Raw genomic sequence first — 21,658 nt, 5'->3', positions numbered from 1 at the left:
TTCCAATGGTCACTGATGTAACTCGGGAAGAAAGGCACAGTGGAGTTGATCCTGGAGTCAGAGCCACATACTGAATGACCTGGGAGTGGTTAGAGGGCTGGAACAGCTTGGAGATTCTGAGAAGGCTGACCACACCACTGGTGAAGGTCAGCAGGATGCTGATGTACTAGCGTAATTGGCAATTGCAGGTTTTAGGAGAAAATTTACAATCTGACTTTAAGCAAATAACTTATAAGCTCTGTTCATCTTTTGACACTGGAAAAATATACATACTTAATTCACAGTGCAGCTGTGGGGATTTTGTAAACATCTCTAAATGTAGGGATTTCTTTCTTTTTTCATTGTGTGAAGGAAGTTTTTATTGATAAGGGCAATAAAAACTAGAGCTAGAATGTATTTTGCTAATTTCTTATCTTCAAGGAGTTTATGATCTAATTAGGGAGGTAGGGTTTCCAATGATGAAACAAATTGATAAATATATAAAGCTAACTTCAATACGATATAAACAATGTCTCAATAGGGTATAAACTGTGTGTCAAAAGAATGTTATAAGCAGTGAGTTGTATAGGAGCCCAAAGAAAAATTACTAGGGACCAAAGGTACCCGGGAAGGTTTTAGACAAACCTTGAATCATTGGTAGAAAGAAAAAAAAAAAGAGAGGAATTCTACCCTGAGGCTGAGGGGATGGAAATGAGAAAAAATTGTCAACAGTGGATATTAACTTGGTCATACTAAGCAAAGCTTGATTCAATTACGTTTTTCAATATGATCTCTGGAGAAAAAAGTATTTTTTTCCTTCTGTGATCATTGGGCTTTGTGACATTTAAAACTCCTTGAGTTATACAGTCTAATATTCTACAAACTACTAAGCTCTGCCACAAAAAGAGGGCCAGCCAGCCAGTACTACCTCAATATTGAGGTGGTGAGAAACCACAAGGGAGGAAAGAAAAGCAACTCAAAATCAAGTTGAAGAATAGAGGACATTGAAAGACTAAATAATATCCCTAGAGACAAAATCAAAACTTGACCATTTCATTTACCAAAGGGAGTGAGAATCCTACACTGTGAAAGTAAATATTTTTAAATGTAATTAGATAAAAAATAAAAAGGAGATACATCAATACGACCATATTTTCACCACTTTTTCAAAGCTGAAGATGTTTGAAGATGCTTTAAAATGGCATCAACTAGAGGTTTAAAATGTTCACAGGCTGTATATAAAATAGATTACTAATAAGGGCCTACTGTATAGCACAGGGAACTCTACTCAGTACACTGTAATGGCCTATATGGGAAAAGAACCTGAAAAAAACAGTGGATAGATGTATATGTATAACTGATTCACTTTGCTGTACACCTGAAACTAACACAACAATGTAAATCAACTATACTCCAATAAAAATTTAAAAAAATAAAAGTTCAACAGCTATTTATTCTGCTCTTGTCAGATCAGGTCTCTTGCATTTTCACTTCTCCTACCCTGCATTGGAAATTCTTTTCCCCTAGAATGGGCTTCCATTAGCTCTTCCTTGCGTAGATGCAAGAGCTTCCTTACTGACTTTCTCTCCGATTCTCCTGGATCTAATCCTTCTCCCCAGGCTCCCAGATTCATCTTCCTACAGCACCGTTTTGATCCAAAGCCTTTGATGGTTCCTCCCATTTCCTAATGAGTACAAACTAAAGCATTTCAAGTGAATTTACAGCAGAACCTCCAAATTTCCCAGCACTCCTCCATTTTAAACACTATACGCTTTAGCTAAACTGTATTACTCATAGTCTCTAAAGTTACCCTGTACTTTTCAGTCTTTGAACGTTTCTTCTTTTCTGCTTGTCTAAATGTTACCATCTTTCAAGGTTCAGTTAAAATATCACTTGTGAAATTGTCACCCTTGAGCTCTCAACTTGAGGCTATTTGTCAACCTTGCAAGCATTTGGTTTGTACATCTCAATAGGATTTGTTCCGCCACAGCTTAGAGTATTGCAGAGAAATATTTGGCTTGGTTGTTTTCTGTTGTTCCTAATTGCTATCAAAGTCCCCACTCAGCCCCCCAAACAAAGCTAATACACATTTATGCAAATAAATTAGTAGTTTCTTCTCAACTACCTTATTTGTTCGAAATAGTCAAATGATAATTCTGGAGACAATTTAAATACCCCCCTCCATAAAGTACTCAAAGTATAACATTGTGTCTTCCTGTTTACCACACTGAGGCATTACAGGCTTTTCTACCTTTCTTATTTTTCATAGATACTGACCACCTATAACTAATACTCCATGTAACATTCAGATGTCAAAAAATTGCACTGTCAGAAAATTGTTAGAAGGGTACTTGAAAGAAACACTGCTGACTGGGAAAATAATTTCAATATATTTAATAGACAAATGCTTATTATTCAGAAAAGTTGAAAAAGACAAATGACCCAATGGAAAAAAGCAAATGGACAAAGAATATGAATACCTAGGTCACAGAAGAAAAATGCAAATAGCAAAAGTCATATGAAAGCTGATAAACTTAGCACTTATCTATGAAATTAAAAATACAATTTTCATCCATCCAACTAGAAGACATTTTAAAGATGGACAGTATCAGCTACTGGCAAAGGTGTTGGGAAGATGATCTCTTACATTGCTAGCATGAGTATAAAAAGGTACCTCCAGGGGCTTCCCTGGTGGCGCAGTGGTTGAGAATCTGCCTGCCAATGCAGGGGACACGGGTTTGAGCCCTGGTCTGGGAAGATCCCACATGCCGCGGAGCAACTAGGCCCGTGAGCCACAATTACTGAGCCTGCACGTCTGGAGCCTGTGCTCCGCAACAAGAGAGGCCGCAATAGTGAGAGGCCCGCGCACAGCGATGAAGAGTGGCCCCCGCTTGCCGCAACTAGAGAAAGCCCTCGCACAGAAACGAAGACCCAACACAGCCAAAAATAAATAAATAAATAAATAAAAATTAAAAAAAAAAAAAAAGGTACCTCCAACTCTTGTTGGAGGGGACCTCGCTGTTTTTATTAAGTTTTTAAGTCTGCACTTTCTACCAGCCAGCAATTCTACTTAGCTATATCTCACCTAAAGAAACAATGACACTTAAGAACAAGGAGGCATGTACAAAGATGCTTAAGAGAGCATTTATTTTTAATGATGAAAATTAGAAATTAATGTCCATCATTCTGTCATGATTATCACTACATAATCATAGTATATTATAATATAGAGTACTATGCAATGGTTAAAAGTAAAATATCAGGGCATACTATGAGTTTAAAAAAATTGAAAAATGATAAGTAAAATAGGATACAATTGATGGTATTCAAATTAAAATATCACGTATTTCTGTTGTTACATTCATCCATGCATATAAATGCATGTTAAATGTCTGGAAGACTACCTAACCAGTTTTTCCTAAGGGAAAGAAAGCAAATTGGCTGAGACCTAACCTTCTACAGCATTCTCCTCAATTTTACAAACATGTACAAGCAGATATACACATATACACACATTTTATTGTTTTTTTGGTCTGATTTTACTAAATTAGAATTATATTGTATACATCCCTGCAAAGCTTTCTTTTGCAACTGAAATTTCATGAACATACCAGAAGTCACTAGCTATATACAAATGCCAGTTTTATGCTTTCTAATTTAAGTATGTGTACATAGAGATACACACACATATACATGCTCATATACATCATAAATGGAATCATAATGCTGCATTCTATTTTTTTTAAATGCCATAGATTTTTCCTATTACTTTGCTTGCTTCTCCAACTCCTTCTCCCTTATTATGGCCACTCACATCTTTTCCTTCCCAGATCATCAGGTGAAGCAAATCATTTATCATCCCTTTCTATTGTTCTCCACGTTCACATGCCCATGTACTTTGCACATATTCAGACATATACGTATGTATTTATAAATACAAAGATATTCCATGCAAAAATTGAATGCTTAATAAAAATAGGATCATACGTATTTCTATTCATTTCACTTTCTCAATCCCATAATATCACACAAAAATCCATTCACGTCTATTGATACAGCTTAAATTCATTATCTATGATGCTTGCATAATATTCCTTGATGTGGCTGTATCCTAATTTATTCAACAGTCCACCATTGCGGATATTTGTTTGTTTCCAGTGTTGTGGTTAGAATGTCGCTGCAAATATTGATACAAACATCTCTGTACTATGTCTTTGAATACTACTAGTACTTTTATTTCAATACAATAGAGTCTCAAGAAATTGGACTTTGGGGTCAACATCTGTAAAAGAACTCCAAGGTAACCAAGGACAGAGGGGAGCTGCTGGTGACAGCATAAGATTGAGAGACGTTTGGAAGTCAGACATACGGAGTCTTGATGACCATGTTAAAGAGATCTGTCAGGTCTCTAATTATAGTGCTTTAAATACTGAGTACAGGAGGTTACAATTAAGTTTTTCAAGTGTTATTCTGGTGACCCTATAGATGGGGTGGGGCAGTAGGGGACATGAAGAGACTGAATGAGATTAGACTAATTAGGACACGTTTGCCTGCCATCGCCCATGCAAGAAAATGGCTGGTGGTGGAGAGATTCAAACATATTTGAGATACGGTTAGGATGTGAAATCAGTAGGAATCAGCACTGGAAGGTAAGTGTCAAGGACGATTCCTAGGTATCTAGGTGGATGTACTGAGCCAGGGGATCCCAAAGAGTAATCAGGATTGGGAGACAAGATGATGAGTTCAATTCTGGATTCATGCATTTCGAACAGTTTGGGACCATTCCGAGAAAAAGTGTCAAGCAGAAAACTATGTATGTAGGTCTGGTGCTCAGAGATTGTCTTGGATATATACAAATAAGGTGGTAATTTAATCTGAGACATCAATTTCTAGGCTGATGTGACAAGGGTCTCCAAAGTGACTCTGGGAATAAACCACTTTTTATGTCCCAGAAACATGAAATCATCAGTGGTAAAGAATGTGAGATTAAAGAAAGGGAGAAAAGACATTACTGTTAACTACACTTCTTTTTATCCTGGGAACTGTGGCAAGTGGTGAAAAGGTACAATGCTGAAAAGAAGATGCGGATACTACCATCACCTGGTCACACCTGACTACCTAGGCATTAAAGGGAGTATTTTTAAATGGGGGACTGCTCTCTTACTTATTTCAAACTTTTCATAAACATAAAATTAATTTTATTTTTAAAAAACCCTCTTGCTTGTAGATTAAAGTGAATGCATGTGTTTTCTTTTATTTCCATTTATCCATCTTGTAATATTAATTTGGTTTCTTTTTTCCACTAATCTTAATATTTACTTCTCAGATGATGGGTTATTAAAGTTCTAGGTAGGACTTTCCTTTGTCTCTTAATAGGGTATGACTTGTTCTGTAAGAAACATATTAGGAAACACACGATATCCCTTTGTTGTAAGGCTAGTCAGCAGATGGTCATGCTGAGGAAAAACCAACAGCAAAGTCATAGGAGGCCAAACACTGGGGTGGAAGGATTCTATGCATTATCTTTTGGGCTGGGACTTAGCAGTGGGACTTTTATATATCCCAGTGTGGAAATAAGAATGTTCTATCAAGGACATTGGTGATTGTGATGTACATTTTAATTGCATAGATTATATTATTTGTTGATAAACAAGTAATGAAAATATCACATTCTATTGGCATTATATATTATGATTTTTAAATATATTTATGAAGCATTCATATCTTCATCCAAGTTAGTGAGGGAACACCAAGCTGTCCCAATAATATATATTTTTAAACTGGAAGTATTACATTGCTTTTGGTGTATGCTCTGAACTAGAGAATTCATGCTAATGGTCCTGTGAATATGATAACTGTCGGTTTATAAAGGTAAGGGATTGAATAAAAATGATTAGAGTAAAGCTAGAAGAATAACATACAGGCAAAGATATTTAACTCAGATCTGTTTACTCTCATCTCTCCATGGACATAGACCACTTTTAGAAGGTCAAGAGAATGTTTAGTCCTCTATTTTCACCTTGCTGCACGTGGAAAAAATACAGTTCAATCAAATTCATATAGAGTTCTCAAAGGAATTCATTTTCTGGACTGTGTTGTCAGCGCCCATGGTGAATTTTAGGGTGACCCTTCTGTGATGTGAGGGGATCCACCTGAGTGTCACAGCTGCCAACAGATTAGCTCTAAACTTAAAACTATCTGGCCAGCTATTAGGCTACATTACCTTCAACTCCCCTCCAATGTAATTTACTTGTGGCCAAAGCCACAAATAAATCATGAACTTACCTCTGATCAGCATTTTCCAAAGGGCTTTTAGCAGAAAATCCATATTTGTCCAGGCAAACATGGCATCTTGGTTAAATATACATTGGAAATGCTCTCCTTAATCTAGTTAATGGATATTCTTAAACAGTAAGATTTATTAGAGCCTTTGATGCACTAATATGCATGGTGATAACCTGCAATGATCTCTAGGAGATCAATATTTTATATAGATTTCCCCCAAACTTAAGATCATACAACACTTTTTGAAACAATGTCTACCGCTAACATCTAAAAGAACACTAGTGAATAGCAGGAAGCAGTTTTTAAAATGTCCTTATACGAACCATGAGGGGTTCTGTAAACCAGAAATAAATAGGTCTAAAGGGCATCTAGGTTGGCAGCCTGACTCAGTCCTGCTCCAGCTCCCTGAGCAGCTCTGGTTGTCCTAGTACCAAACAAATACGTGAAGTGGAAATGCCCTAATGCCTGATGTTTGCCTTCCTGGACTGAGAACTACAAGGTGGAGGGCATGGTGTAGGATCACTCACAGAACTATGTAGAGTAACTTACGGGCATATCTATCAGGATTTGTTTTTAATGTTTTTTTATTTTTGCTTTGCCCCTTATTTCCAATAGCCTAATTTGATAAATGGGATTTTTGACTGGGCTTAAGATAAATGCAGATATAACGTTAATGATGCCAGAGTATTTATCTACATAAAAGTTTAATGGAAGCGTTTTGTGCATTCATTAAAGAATCATAGATTATCACAATTGTCTTGCTGTGCTCTCATGGGAGATATGAAATGCTAGTAATTAAACATTCATTGAAAAATTATAAATGCTTGAAATTAAATCTAATTCAGTGCATTCATCAAGACGTTTCCACTGTGGAGTCTGGAGGTCATTTCAGGTCAACAAATATTGCCAGACACTTTAGTAGGCACTGAGGATAAAGAAATGAAAAAGACCCAGTGAATTCTCTGGAGGAGCTTCCAGTTTTGCTGGTAAGGTGGTCAGAGTAGAAGAATAATCCAATCCACGAGGGGCTGAGGGGAAAGGGTGAGGTACTTTAATCTGGAACATGAATGCAAGGAGGGCAGGTCAGGAGAAATAGGATGAAACTGCGGAAGGAGAAAGGGTGTTATCATGACCCAGAGGACCTAGCACACCATGCTAAGGAGTCTGGATTTTTTCGTATAGACACAAAGAAAGCAAAGGTGGAGCAGAGAGATCAACTTGGAGACAATTCCAACAGTCCCAACAATGCAGCAGGAAGGCCAGATTTACCATTGATCAACAGGTATTCATCAAAGAACTCACGTGTCCATCAAGACTTAGACTCTAGAGATACTGTGATGAACACAGCGGCTAGTCTCTGCCCTCTGGGCACACACAATTCAATATAAAACATCAGTGAATAATTAAATAATTGCATGTATGCAAAATGCTGTAAAGGAAAAGTTATGGCGTTACTAGAACATAATAAAGAGTTACCTAGGGGGCTTCCCTGGTGGCGCAGTGGTTGGGAGTCTGCCTGCCAGTGCAGGGGACACGGGTTCAAGCCCTAGTCTGGGAAGATCCCACATGCCGCGGAGCAACTGGGCCCGTGAGCCACAACTACTGAGCCTGCGCGTCTGGAGCCTGTGCTCCGCAACAGGAGAGGCCGCGATAGTGAGAGGCCCGCGCACCGCGATGAAGAGTGGCCCCCGCTTGCCACAACTAGAGAAAGCCCTCTCACAGAAACAAAGACCCAACACAGCCATAAATAAAATAAATAAATAAAATTAAAAAAAAAAAAAGTTACCTAACCTTTCCTACAGAGGCCAGGGAACGCTTCCCAGGGTTAGTAGTAGCTGAGACCAAAATGACCAGCAGCCCTATCATCAGGCAGATAAAGGTGTTGGGGAGCACGGTTGGGAAAGAGCCTACTTCCAGAGAAATGTAACTGACAGGAGTCAAGGAGAGGACCGTATGCTACAGGAGTGAAGAGAACTCCAGCTTGGCCAGAGCGAAGAAGGATTTTGGGGGATTGACATGTACCCACTGCTATATTTAAAACAGATAACCAACAAGCACCTATGGTACAGCACAGGGAACTCTGCTCAGTATTCTGTAATAACCTAAATGGGAAAAGAATTGGAAAAGGAATAGATACATGTATATGTATAACTGAATCACTTTGCTGTACACCTGAAACTAACACAACATTGTTAATCAACTATACTCCAATATAAAATAAAAATTTTAAAAAAAAGAGTGGTTCAAGATGAGGGTAGAGTGGTGGTAAAGGTCAGATATGCAAAGCATTAAAGGTCAATTTAAAGGCTTTCAGATTCTATTCTAAGGTTAATAGGAAGCTACTGAAAGATTTTACATATAATATAGTTTATATTTTGGAAAGATTATCCTGACTTCCGTCTGGAGAATAGACTTGAGATGCTAACATGGTTTTGGAAAAATGAATTAGTTCACTGTAAGTTCCAACAGGGCAGCTGCAGGCCCATTTGGTATAAACTCAGTGTCTAGCAGTGCCTGGTACACTGAAAGACGCAACATACATCTGTTGCATGTTCAGATAAATAAAACGAGATTATCCACCATTTTTATCCATTTTTATCTGACCCAAACTTTTCTTGAATGAGAAAAACAGCTTTTCAAGGTCTAAAAGTTTACCGTCTATGGGGAAAACACCTTTACTATAAGGGCAGACATTGTTTTTCTCTGAAGGACCTTGAAGCGTTAATGATAAAATGTCTGAAAACATTTTTAGTGTGTCATTTGGATGACAAGTGAAAAGACACATTGTTCCTCTGAGTTCCCAAAGCCTCAAGAAGCATAGGCCAATAAAAAGAACAAGTGTATAAATGGAAATTATTCACTGGAATATACTGGTTTTCAATTTGTATGAGTCAATTTTCAAAATTATACATTATAACTTTTTATAACAACTTTATTGTTATATAATTCATGTACCATAAAGTGCACTCTTTTGAAATGCACAACTCAGTGAATTTTACTGCATTAACAGAGATGTGCAACCATCACTGCTGTGTAATTTTACAGTATTTTTATCACTCTCCCCTGCAAAAATCCTATATGCATTAGCAGTAATTCCTTATTCTCTCACCCCTGGTAGTCACTAATCTACTTTCTATTTCAGTGAATTTGCTATTCTAAATATTTCATATAATTAGAATCACATAATACGTGGTCTTTTGTGACTAACTTATTTCACACAGCATATTTTCAAGGTCCAGTCATTGTAGCATAAGTCACATGGTAGCATGTATCAGTACTGCATTCTTCCTTACTGCCAAATAACATTCCGTCGTACAGTTATAAACCATGTTATTCATCCATTTTTCAGTTGGTGAACATTTAGGTCATTTCCACCTTTTGGCTCTTATGAATAAAGCTGCCACGAATATCCATATATAGGTTTTTTGTGAACATATGTATTCAATTCTCTTGGGTATATACTTCGGCATGAAATTGCTGGGTCATATGATAACTCTATGTTTAGCATTATGAGGGACTGTCAAATTGGTTTCCAAAGTGGCTGCATCATTTTACAATCCCTCCAGCAACGTGTGAGTGTCCAACTTTCTCCACAGCCTTAACAACACTTGCTATTGTCTATCATTTACATTAGAGCCATCCTAGGGGCTGTGAAGTGTAACTGTCTCCTTATGATTTTGATTTGCATGTCCTTAGTGACTAATGATGACAACATGTTTTTGTATGTTTATTAGCCATTTATATACCTTCTTTGGAGAACATCTCTTTAAACCCTTTGCCCATTTTTATTAGGTTACTTTTTATTGATGTGTTGTCTAATTACATTAATTAGTGCCTCCACGTAAACATTTAACTCGGAGAGTGTAATACATGACAGGGATGTCTTATTCCTGATTTTAAAACAAATGCTTCCAGAAGTTCCATTATGCTCTTGGAATTATATAATAGTTCTAACATTTTTTACTTTTCTGTTTCCATTATGTGTAAGCTTTAATTTGAATGTATATTTCCATTATGTTTGTATCTTACTTCATGGTTACGTGTATGTCGATACTATTTGGCACATTCCTAAAAGATATTCAGTATGAAGTGCATCCTTTATTATGATAACATATACTTCATTCCTTATCTGTTTGATTTTTCTTTTTTGTTTTCTGTTTGCATTGCTGTCCTCTACTCATCCTCTGGGAATACCCACTCCAACTCTCTGTTGACCTGTTTAAGTCAGCTGGCCCCACATATGGCTCCAGGGTGGGAAAATGACCCAAGGGTGTCCAGCCAGAGTATCAGCAGATAGTTCAGAGAGAAGAATGGGCTCAAAATCAAAGCAATGTGCAAGCATATAAGAGATTTTGATCCATGGGAAATAAGTTCTGTTTTTATTCTTGCTAAACTACACAAGGAGGAGCCTAGAGATTGTATAGCCTACCTTGTTAGCACTCGGGGATGGTCTGCCTGAGAAACAAATCAAGACAGACTAAAGCTTCATTGAGAAGTAGAGAAGCATGCTAATAACATTTATGAGGAAATAGATCAAGTCAGATCTTTGGTTATCTGTACCTTTTGACCTTTAGTCATGTGATTTAATAATTACTGCCCCCCCCCAGGAAGGTTTAAATGAATTTGATTTTCTTTCACTTCCAAAAAATCCCATCCATTATAATAACTTTTCTAGAACCTTTTTTTCTCAATGTGAGAGGTCACAGTATAATTCTCAAAAAGATAAAAAATGTGACTCTAAAACTAACATATGGGGACTTCCCTAGTGGTGCAGTGGTTAAGAATCCGCCTTCCAGTGCAGGGGACACAGGTTCGAGCCCTGGTCTGGGAAGATCCCACAGGCCATGGAGCAACTAAGCCCATGCGCCACAACTACTGAGCCTGTGCACCACAACTACTGAGCCCATGTGCCACAACTACTGAAGCCTGCATGCTTAGAGCCAGTGCTCCACAACAAGAGAAGTCACCACAATGAGCAGCCTGCACACCGCAATGGAGAGTAGCCCCCACTCACCACAACTAGAGAAAGTCTGTGCGCAGCAATGAAGATCCAATGCAGAAAGAAAGAAAGAGAGAGAGAGAAAGAGAGAGAAAAGGAAGGAAGGAAGGAAGGAAGGAAGGAAGGAAGGAAGGGAGGAAGGAAAGAAGGAAAGAAAAACTAACATATGACGAACGGTTGTGAAATATTTGTTCAATTCCTTAATGAGGGAAAAACAGCACAGTAAAGCTGCTTGAAAGTATATACCAGTGTTATAGTCAGTGAAAGAAGGAACCCCAGAATATTATTCTAAAATTAGATGTAGAAGATGATTAATATTTTTCTGGTAAATAAAACAATAACTCTCCAGTTTGCTTTCTCTATCAGATGAAAATAACTTGTGATTCAACAGGACAAAAATTATTTGCAATGTATCGATATTCTGTAAAATAATATCTACCTCTACAGAGCACAGTAAGGTCCTTATATTAAGCAAAAGAGTAGGTAAAAAAGAAAAAAATTACATATACCTAGAGATGACTCAGTAGTGGCCCTATTAAATTACAGAAACAGCACTGAGTAATGTTTGCCTTCTTTTCATTTTTTTGGATAATTTTTCCTCATACTTACTACTTTATTGAGGGAAGCTATAACCACCTATCATTTGACAACATGGTGTATTATTTTTAGAATCCTCTCTATCCAGTTCGAGGATAAAGGTTTCCTAACCCTAGATTAAAACCTGGAGGTCACCTTGAAATGCACAGTTCCTTGTGCAACAGTGATATCCAGCATCAAGCATCTACTATTGGTTGATGTAATGATGTGGGATCTTCTTCAAATAAGACTATTCATAGAGTACAGACAAATACAGCTCAAGGTCATTGATGAGTTTAGTACGTAGCCTAAAACTGACTCTCTCACACCCTACCATGCACTTTTCCTGGCTTCCTATTTTTAATCACTATTTATATTTCCCTTAGGTAATTTTGACACCAAGAGGGCTCCATCTACTTATTCTAGCCTCCAAATGAACACAGAGATGGCTGAAAATGGAGTAAGGAGAAGGCAAGCCTCAATTTTGAAAGGTGGGAGAGTCTAGCTGTCTCTGCTGCTGAAGGGTTAGATGTCAACCACCAACGCTTCTGGTCCACGCAGTCTCTGTGGGCTCAGACAGAGAAGAAAAGTGGAAGCAGAACAAAAGATCACAGTTAGACTGCACATTCCTGATATGTGAAGACTTTGAAAATTCCTATGATTTCTTCTTTAGTTGTTAAATGTGAAAACAGAGAAGTGAGTCAAAACCCTACCCAGGGCCCATCATAAGGCCACTCACACACTTGGCCCCTACACATTCAAGGCCAACCAGACACAAACCAAGGGGACACGGAGAGTCAGAGTCTTCTCTGATCATCGTGGGCTGGGTTAGATCTCCAAAGCCCCAAAATGAAAAGTTCATTGAAGAAGAAGAGGATCAGTGGCCACTGTCGGGGGCCTGCAGCCCTTCACCATGGAGCTTCCCAAACAGGAACGACTACGGACACAGAAAGACATTTCCCTGCTTAGTTCTTGGGGCAGCCAGGAAACACCTGGTATGGCCGGAGCTGTTGGCCATCCCCTCTGACCTATGGAGCCTCGTCGGTACCCCAGCGTCATGTGATATGACCGCTGACATTGTGGGTCCAGATGTGGGGGGGCATATCTTGAAAGGCACTGTTTTTCTTGTCACTTATACCACTTCCAGTGAGGAATGCTCTGGTTTCTAGGCACCATGGACATTCTGGGCAGAATTCTCAATGCAGGGCTGTATGATCTCTTATGGCCATAGGAACGGGGCAGCCTGAGATGAGTCACCAGTGGCCTTGGGGGCCGTGGGGAGCCCAGTGATGGCCGTAATGCCCTGTGTGATACTGATCCTTGGAGACTCCATGCCCAGCAGTGGCAGTGCTGTCAAGGGAGCTTAGCACAGGCCCGGTTCCCCAAGAAATGCTGTGAGCGATGATGGCTTTTATAGTCACAGTGAGGGTTTTGTGCTTAAAACTTTGTGTTTCTATGCAAGGAGACACAAAAAACTGCCCACTGGAGTGTCTGTCCTTCTAGAGGAAAAATATCAAATTATTGAGAAATTTAGCTACTTTGGAAAGAGTCTGGAGACCTTAAGTCAACCAGACTAGAAGCCAAACTTGAGAACTTACTCTAAGACATGGGAAATGTGAAGACCATGACTAAAGAGCTGAGAAGCTACATCTCTTTACTTGGGCTTAAACCAAATACTTACAGAAAGCACAGAAAGGAGAAAAATCTAAATGTTTACAAGTTCAGCTGCTGGCTGACATTATAAGCAAAATTAAATTTTTTAGGAAATGCATCAAAGCAAACGAAACAAGGTTACAACCAAAAAAGCCTTCAAAATCCATCAGAAGAATGGAGAACAGCTTCAGATAGCACTAACAGAGCCTTTGGAGGTAAATTCCAACCTTCAGAGAAGAATAAAGCTGCTTTCATAAAATCTCAAAAATGGAAGGGAAGAATGGGCAAAATTAATTTAGAAGGAAAAAAAATAAGTTCTCATAAAACCTTGTCATTGGATTGAGTTTTTAATAATAAAGAGAGTCTGATCAAGACTCTAAATGAACACTTGCTAGAGAGGAGATATTGGGCTGCTGTTCTGGGGAAGGACAACGTGAATTGTGGAAATGTGGAATTGCATATGTCAAAGGCATCAGAAAATGGAGACCTCTTAATTGGTGAAGACAAAAGACTGCTGATTTATGAGACTGAGTTAATACCAGTTTACAAACTCTCAAAGAAAAAAAAAGACAGCAAATGTACACAAAATTACCTGCAGAAGCTAAAATTATCAATGCACTTAAAAATTATCTGTATTAAAAATCAATGCATTAGGGCTTCCCTGGTGGCGCAGTGGTTGAGAGTCTGCCTGCCAATGCGGGGGACACGGGTTCGAGCCCTGGTCTGGGAAGATCCCACATGCCGCGGAGCAAATAGGCCCGTGAGCCACAACTACTGAGCCTGCGCGTCTGGAGCCTGTGCTCCGCAACAAGAGAGGCCGCGATACTGAGAGGCCCGCGCACCGCGATGAAGAGTGGCCCCCACTTGCCACAGCTGGGGAAAACCCTCGCGCGGAAACGAAGACCCAACACAGCCATAAATAAATAAATAAAACTTAAAAAAAAAATTAAAAAAAAAAAAATCAATGCATTAAAAATCTCCAACCAAGAAAGCTCTGTTGCATTCAGAAAACACTCAGGTAAAAAGGGAGAGGCAAAAACTCCAACAGAAATATCACATCCTTGCTGCACTTAAGGAAAAAAAACAAATTTTCATGCAGTATCCAATTTAGAGAGAATTTATACCATTTAAGGTAGAGGAGAACTGTTCCAAACCAGCCAAAAACATCAGTAATGTATATGAACAGCTACACACTTTAAAAATTCAAGCAAAAATTATTTCAGAAAAATTAAAAAGAATCGCTGGGTTTATTAAAACCTTCTTATTCCCAGAAGACACAAGCTCATAGTATGGGTGTAAGAGTTCTGTTAGCTCAGAGAAACCTCAACAGCATAACAAAACAAAGGCATCCATGATGCAAAAATTGAGAAAGAAATTTAAAGGTTCTGAAAACTATCCTTCCATTCCTGATTTCCTAAAAAGTGTATTTGATAGGGTCGTGAGACTACAATCAGGAATCCTCCAGATTCCAGATCCCTGAGGAAGGAGAAGCATCTGGCTTTGATGGTGAGGGAATGAAAAGGTTCATGCCTGACGTCTACCAGTTGTCAACCCCCCAGGTTCCCTCCAGTGTGGTCGACTCCATCCTGGGTCAGCAGGTCCTCCAGGAGACAAAGACAGAGCTGCATGGTTAAAATCTTGATCTGAACAAGAAAGCATGTAAAGAAGAATTGAATAAAAAGGGAGTCAAAAGCCTACAAAGAAGAAGCTATCAGGCAAGGAGTATAATAATAGCTTTCACATAGCTGATGTGTAAGATGTCCAAGATTGAGTCCCTATCTTCAATGCATTTCATTCTAGAGTACCAGGCACAACAATTGAAGATGCAGACATTCATTCACCATAAGGGTGAACTCTCCAACAACTAGAGCTGTCCACAAACCTGATGGACCACTATTCCCAGAGATCTGTGCCCAGATTTCCCTTTATAGGACTTCAGGGCTTCATAAGACATTTAATAATTTTTTTTCTTTCCCAGGAAATTAAGTAGAAATAAAGAATCATGATTATCAGTGCTTATTCTCAAGTAATTCATACCACAATCTTTCTCAGAAAGGTAAAATCACAAATTAATCATGCAATATTTTTAAAGTCTTATAAAATATCTATCCTTAAATTATGCAAGCTTGTTACCCAATGTGTTCCTAAAAAAATTTAGACTTACCTCTCATATGAGGTACCTGGATCTTGATTGGTCCTCACCACTGCCAATCATTTCAAGAGAGGTTATCAAAGGGCCAAAGAGGACACCCCCTCCTCCCATGATCCACGTGTGCAGGGAGCAAGTCTCCAAAGATGAAGGATTCGGATCTAATATTTTCAGCTGGGGCTGAAAATATTATAGAAATATCTCAATTTTTCATAATGTTTGAGTAGAAAATCAATGGACAATAGGATTACCCTTTGACTTACCTCTAGTCAGAAAATTCTGTCTCATTCCACATCTGAAAAGAACTAAATGGACCTACCATTGAGAGGAAAACCCACTAATTATTGCTACATGCTTTACTGCTACCAATTCTGTAAGAGCAAGCTCCCTGTCACTATTTAGTATCCAGAATTAAGTGGGTGAAAACCTTTCAAAGTGATCTCTATCTAGAATGATGAGTTGGACTGGATGACCTTCTCAGAGTCTAATGAGTCTTCCTTTTCTTTTCTATTAGCTTATAGATTTTTCTATTTTCAGTTAGCCCACTTTCGTTGGATTCTGTCTGAGCTGGCTTTTACTCTAGAAGCTTATGTCTTCCCCCTTCAATTGTTGCTAATTTAATTCTTATGCCTTTCCCTTTTCTCTTGTCAAGCTCCAGTCTTATTTCTCAAAAGAACCAGCTCATCTGGACAATATAATAATTACAAGTTTGATATTAGCCCACCCCATCAGTTAAACAAAAATTAGGCAAAGGTAAAAATGATATCTTGATGAAGATGTCATCAAGATATATCAAATGACATGATGAAGGTATTTTCCATGAAGTCTTGCCCACCTACTCATAAACTTTGTCCACAGGTAGCTGATTTATAACCTTTGGTCACAGCCCTTTATTCTCTGTTAGCCAAGTACAAAAATATACATGAATGAAAGCTCCTAAAAAAATAAACTTTGCTTCAGAAATAATGCATTGTTGGCTTTTTGTATATTGTTGGAAGAGGTCATCAAGAGGACATGACTGCCAGTTGGCACGTGAGCGGAACCCAGGAGATCAGAGGCTCCTTACCTGTCCCCCACCCCCCATCCTTGGAATGTATATACCACCCACCATTCCCACACTAGGGGCAATTTCAAGGACACAGACTTGAGAGAGTAATCTGTTGCCTTAACCTTATTTGTCCCATAGTCCCTATTATGTAAAAGTGAATACAGAGTGATTTTTAGGAAAATATATACCACACTATGGAAGAAATAAAATAAAATTAGTGCTTTACCATAAATAACCCAGGCTATCATTTTAATTTTTCTTTCAATTTATATATAAAGATATCATTGAGATACCTAAAAACACATAATTAATTTATTAGGCTTTCATTTTACAGTTTCAGATAAATGTAGATGTGTAGAGAAGCAGTGATCAGATATTAGTTATCACAACAATGTAGTTTAATTAGAGTGCATTAGTGTGTACAGTTCACCTTAAACTCAATTTTGAAAGGTATGGAAATTGAAGTACATAGCTATCCTAAAGTAATTTGGTTGCAATCAGCTGAAACTGTACTAATAGTGTAAAGGTAAGAGATGTGGAAAACTGATTTTTTATTTAAAAATACAGAGTGGGACTTTTATTGTTGGAAATTATGCTTTGGAACCCAGTACAGACTTAAAAACAGAAACTTTTTGTGGCAGCAATTCCCATTACGGTGACATAGGAGGCTCCTCGTTTCCCTAGGAAGTTCCCTCTTCCCGAAGATACATACAATGTACAGCTATTGTATACACAGAGCCATTTTAGAAACTAGCTGAGAAACTCCTGCACATCAAGCAAATGAGAAAATACCCACATGGAAACAGGTAGCACAGGCTGAGACATATCTTGCTCTAAACTCCACACTCAGCATACAATCTAGAGGGAACCCTCAACTCCCAGCTGTGGAAACACAGCATACCAAAACTTATGAGATGCAGCAAAAGCAGGAAAGGTTATACTGATAAACACCTACATTAAGGAAAAAGAAAGATCTGAAATAAACAACCTAACTTTATACCTCAAGGAACTAGAAAAAGAAGAACAAACTAAGCCCAACATTACCAGAAGGAAGGAAATAACAAAGATCAGAGCAGAAATAAATGAAACAGAGACCAGAAAAAAACAATAGAAAATATCAACAAAACTGAGAGCTTGTTTTTGAAAAGATAGAAAAAGGACTAATCTTTAGCTAGAGTAAGAAAAAAATGAGAGAAGACTCAAGTAAATTAAATTATAAATGAAAGAGGAGATATTACAACTGACACTACAGAAATACAAAGGATCATAAGAGACTACAATGAATAATTATGGGCCAAGAAATTGGATAACCTGGAAGAAATGGATAAATTCCTAGAAACATATATCCTGCCAAGACTGAGACATGAAAAAATAGAAAATCTGAACAGCACCAGTAATGAATAAGGAGATTTAATCAGTAATTTTTAAAAAAATTTTTTTAAAAACCTCTCGACAAAGTAAAACCCAGGACTAGATTGTTTCACTACTGAATTCTTCCAAATATTTAAAGAAGAATTTTATTTTGTCAACTAGATCTCAATAAAGCTGAAAAAACCTTTTTATTTCTAAAATTGTATAGAATCAACATTCAGTTGAGTTTCTTGGTAAAGTTTGTTCCATTTAGAAGAGGTTGAAACATTGGAATTAACCCAGATCCTGCATTCTTGTTTCTTTAATAAGTTAAAGCATTCAATTATATTAATAACTAATACTCTAAATTTAATTAATAGCAGATATACTTTTTTAAAATATCAAGTTTTTATTTACAAAATGAATAAATAATTTCCTACCAAGAAATCATTCAATCCTTTAAATCATTTCCTACTAAAAAATCATTCAATCATTTCCTCACAAGGGAATTACTGTTATCAAATAATTAGCTATTAATATCCATTAATATTAAAACACATTGTAGACTTCTAAATAATATTTTCTAAAAATTCCAGTTTTGGGGTTTCCCTGGTGGTGCAATGGTTAAGAATCTGCCTGCCAATGCAGGTGTCACAGGTTCGAGCCCTGGTCTGGGAAGATCCCACATGCCGCGGAGCAGCTAAGCCCGTGCGCCACAACTACTGAGCCTGCGCTCTAGAGCCCGCGAGCCACAACTACTGAAGCCCGCGCGCCTAGAGCCCGTGCTCTGCAACAAGAGAAGCCACTGCAATGAGAAGCCCGTGCACCGCAACGAAGAGTAGCCCCCGCTCGCCACAGCTAAAAGAAAGCCCACGCGCAGCAATGAGGACCCAACACAGCCAAAAATAAAATAAATTAATTAATTTAAATAAATAAAATTCCAGTTTTTTCTTCTCCTTCAAGGAACATCTTTACAATTATCTGCTTACGTTAAATGCCCATTTAAAATATTTTTTGAATTCTATACCACAGTAAGAAAGAGGTGTTCACTTTGAAAGCATATAAAACACCAGAGAAATCAATGAAGTATTTATAAAGAACATAACGTACTAATAATTAGTAGGCTTTAAACAGATACCATGTATAAGACACTAACCGAAGCTCATTTTATTCTCACAAGAACTCTATGATGTAGGTACTGTTTGTTATTGCCCCATTTCACTGAAGAGGAAACTCAAGAAAGATTAAATAATCAAGTTCCCAAACTCACAGCTAGTAAGTGGTAGAGACAGATGGGAAATCCAGTCTGAGAGTACAGTCTGTGCTTTTAATCTCCATACTTTGATGGCCTCTGTTAATGCTTTATTAGATTTTTGTCTTAATCCCCAGAACGATTATAAAATTTAAATGCTCTCTTATAAATTAGATTTTGTTTCTTTAATGGTTTACCAAATAGAAGATATTTATAATTTTCTCAGGAAACTGAGAATTTTTTTTTCCAGTTGAAATTCATCCAGCGGAAGTATGATACATCAGGTTCCCCTATGGATTTCTTAAAGTGTCTGTACGTATTCACTGAGGACTAGACTTGAAAGTACTAGATCTCAGAGATTGCTTTGGGAATGTGAGAAAGTCATTATTTTCTGGCTCACCAGTAATTTATTTTGAATTTATTAAATTCATTGATGTGTGAACTGGTTATCAAAGCTTGATAAACAGCTTATAAATCACTTTGAAGTTGGCAGAAATAAATATAATGAGCCAATTTTCAAGGAATTTAAAGTCAGTTTCTCCTCTGTCACCATAAGTTAAAAAGAAAATCTCAGTTGTTTTATTTGGAAAAGAATCTACAATTTATTAGTAATAATTGATGTTTTTCAAGATAGTTAAGGACCATTTATTAAATGAAATAGAATTATTTGCTTAAAGGAAAGAATGCTCTTTGAAAAGCCACCAAGGAGTTTCATATGACAAAAGTGTTGTTTAAAATTTATTTATAGAACACAAGCATGATGATGATTCTAATCATTTATGATACTAAAGTAACCTGCTTCACTGAGGTTTGCTCAGGGCTGGCCCCAGAATAGGGAAAGAATAAAGCAAGCTTCTCAGGTACCAAGTATCTACGAATGTCAGAGCCTTACCTTGTCTCACTTAAACCATCACTCCCTTCTTCACACAAGACAAAACAGACTCAGAGGGTTTTAGTAGCTTGTTCAGAACACATGACTAATGAGTAGCAAACTCAGGATTTGAAACATGTCTCTCTAACTACAAACCTGTGTTAGTTTAGCCCTTGGAATAGAAAAAGTAGATATTTTTCTATGTGATAAACTTTAAGGATACAAAAAGGCCCTCCAAGTCTCCAAAATACATAATAAAAAGAATCTTAAAAATCAGCTCACTTATATATATTAGAAAACTCTGGCCCTGAGAAGTTAAATGGCTTGTCTGAAATTATATAATAATTCAAATCTAGACTTGGTTTCAGATTTCTTGTACCTGTTTTCCTTCTGGAGATACTCAATATTATTGATGTTTTGTTTCCTGCACCTAAATGCTTATTCCTCATAACTATGAAATACATGAAACCTTAGAAGTCTATTATAAACCTCATTTTGAGTTGGTTTATTATATACCTTGCAAAAATTTTGGTGCATGTATGATCTCCCTAAAGGAATGAGATACTGCAAAAAGACCAGCACCATTGCATATGGTTGGGAGCCTTGTTGACTACATAAGGATACCCAGTTGAATGGATCGGGAGTGAGAAGTGAAATCCAGCTCACGCTGGACCTGCTGAGCCACAGCATGGCATGACATCCACCGAAAGATGACACCATGTCTAATTTGCATAAAGGTACCATATTGGCTCACACAGGCACTGCAAAGACCTCGAAAGTTAGCAAGAAAAGGGGGGGTATGTGCTTGGACATAAAGATTTTCATATCCAATTTCTATTGGAAATTAATGAAAGGAACAGACTTACAAAGCCAATAATGAGAATGTTTATTAATTCAGTAAATCAGTGCCAGGGTGGGGAGATGTATTCTGTTGGCACTAAGAGTATAATTTTATTTCAGGACAAAAGATTTAGGATAAACAGCAACAGCGTGTCTTACTTCACTGTATGGGATATGAGAACTATTACTAAAGGGCCTGGGAATATTTTTTGAAATGGTTCTACAGAAGGTGAGTGAAATAGAAAACTCTTATGTCCTTTGATTTGATTATTTTGTTTCTTAAAGTCTTCCTGGAAGAAAGCACTGTGATGCCATATACACCATGTGTTAAAAAATCATCACACCACGACTGTGCCAGATTCTGGAGAGTCTCTGAAGAAACACTTTTGAAACCTAAGATATCAAGTTTTCATTTAATGACTATATAACTGGCATTTTCTATTTTAAAGCTGAATACTTTTGAAATACCAACAATAACTACCCAATTTTGGAGTACCAGGCACCATACTAGGTAGTATGCCTACATGATTGCCTATCTTCCCAAAAAAGAATACTCCAAAAGTTATGTGTTACTATTTTCTTCTTATCAATGAGGAAACTGAGGCTCAGAGAAGCTAAGGGACTTGAGAATTACTGGCAGACAGCAGAATCAAATC

General features: G+C 37.6%; 1 protein-coding gene across 1 annotated transcript in view; it reads right to left on the bottom strand.

Annotated features, from left to right (window-relative positions):
* The window catches only part of GPC5 (glypican 5), a 1,362,497-nt gene that overhangs the window by 1,082,070 nt on the left and 258,769 nt on the right, over window positions 1-21,658 (bottom strand). The window lies entirely within an intron of this gene.

This window comes from Balaenoptera musculus, chromosome 18, assembly GCF_009873245.2.
Source record: "Balaenoptera musculus isolate JJ_BM4_2016_0621 chromosome 18, mBalMus1.pri.v3, whole genome shotgun sequence".
Classification (NCBI taxonomy): Eukaryota; Metazoa; Chordata; class Mammalia; order Artiodactyla; family Balaenopteridae; genus Balaenoptera; species Balaenoptera musculus.
This window is presented reverse-complemented; position numbering and strand designations above follow the sequence as displayed.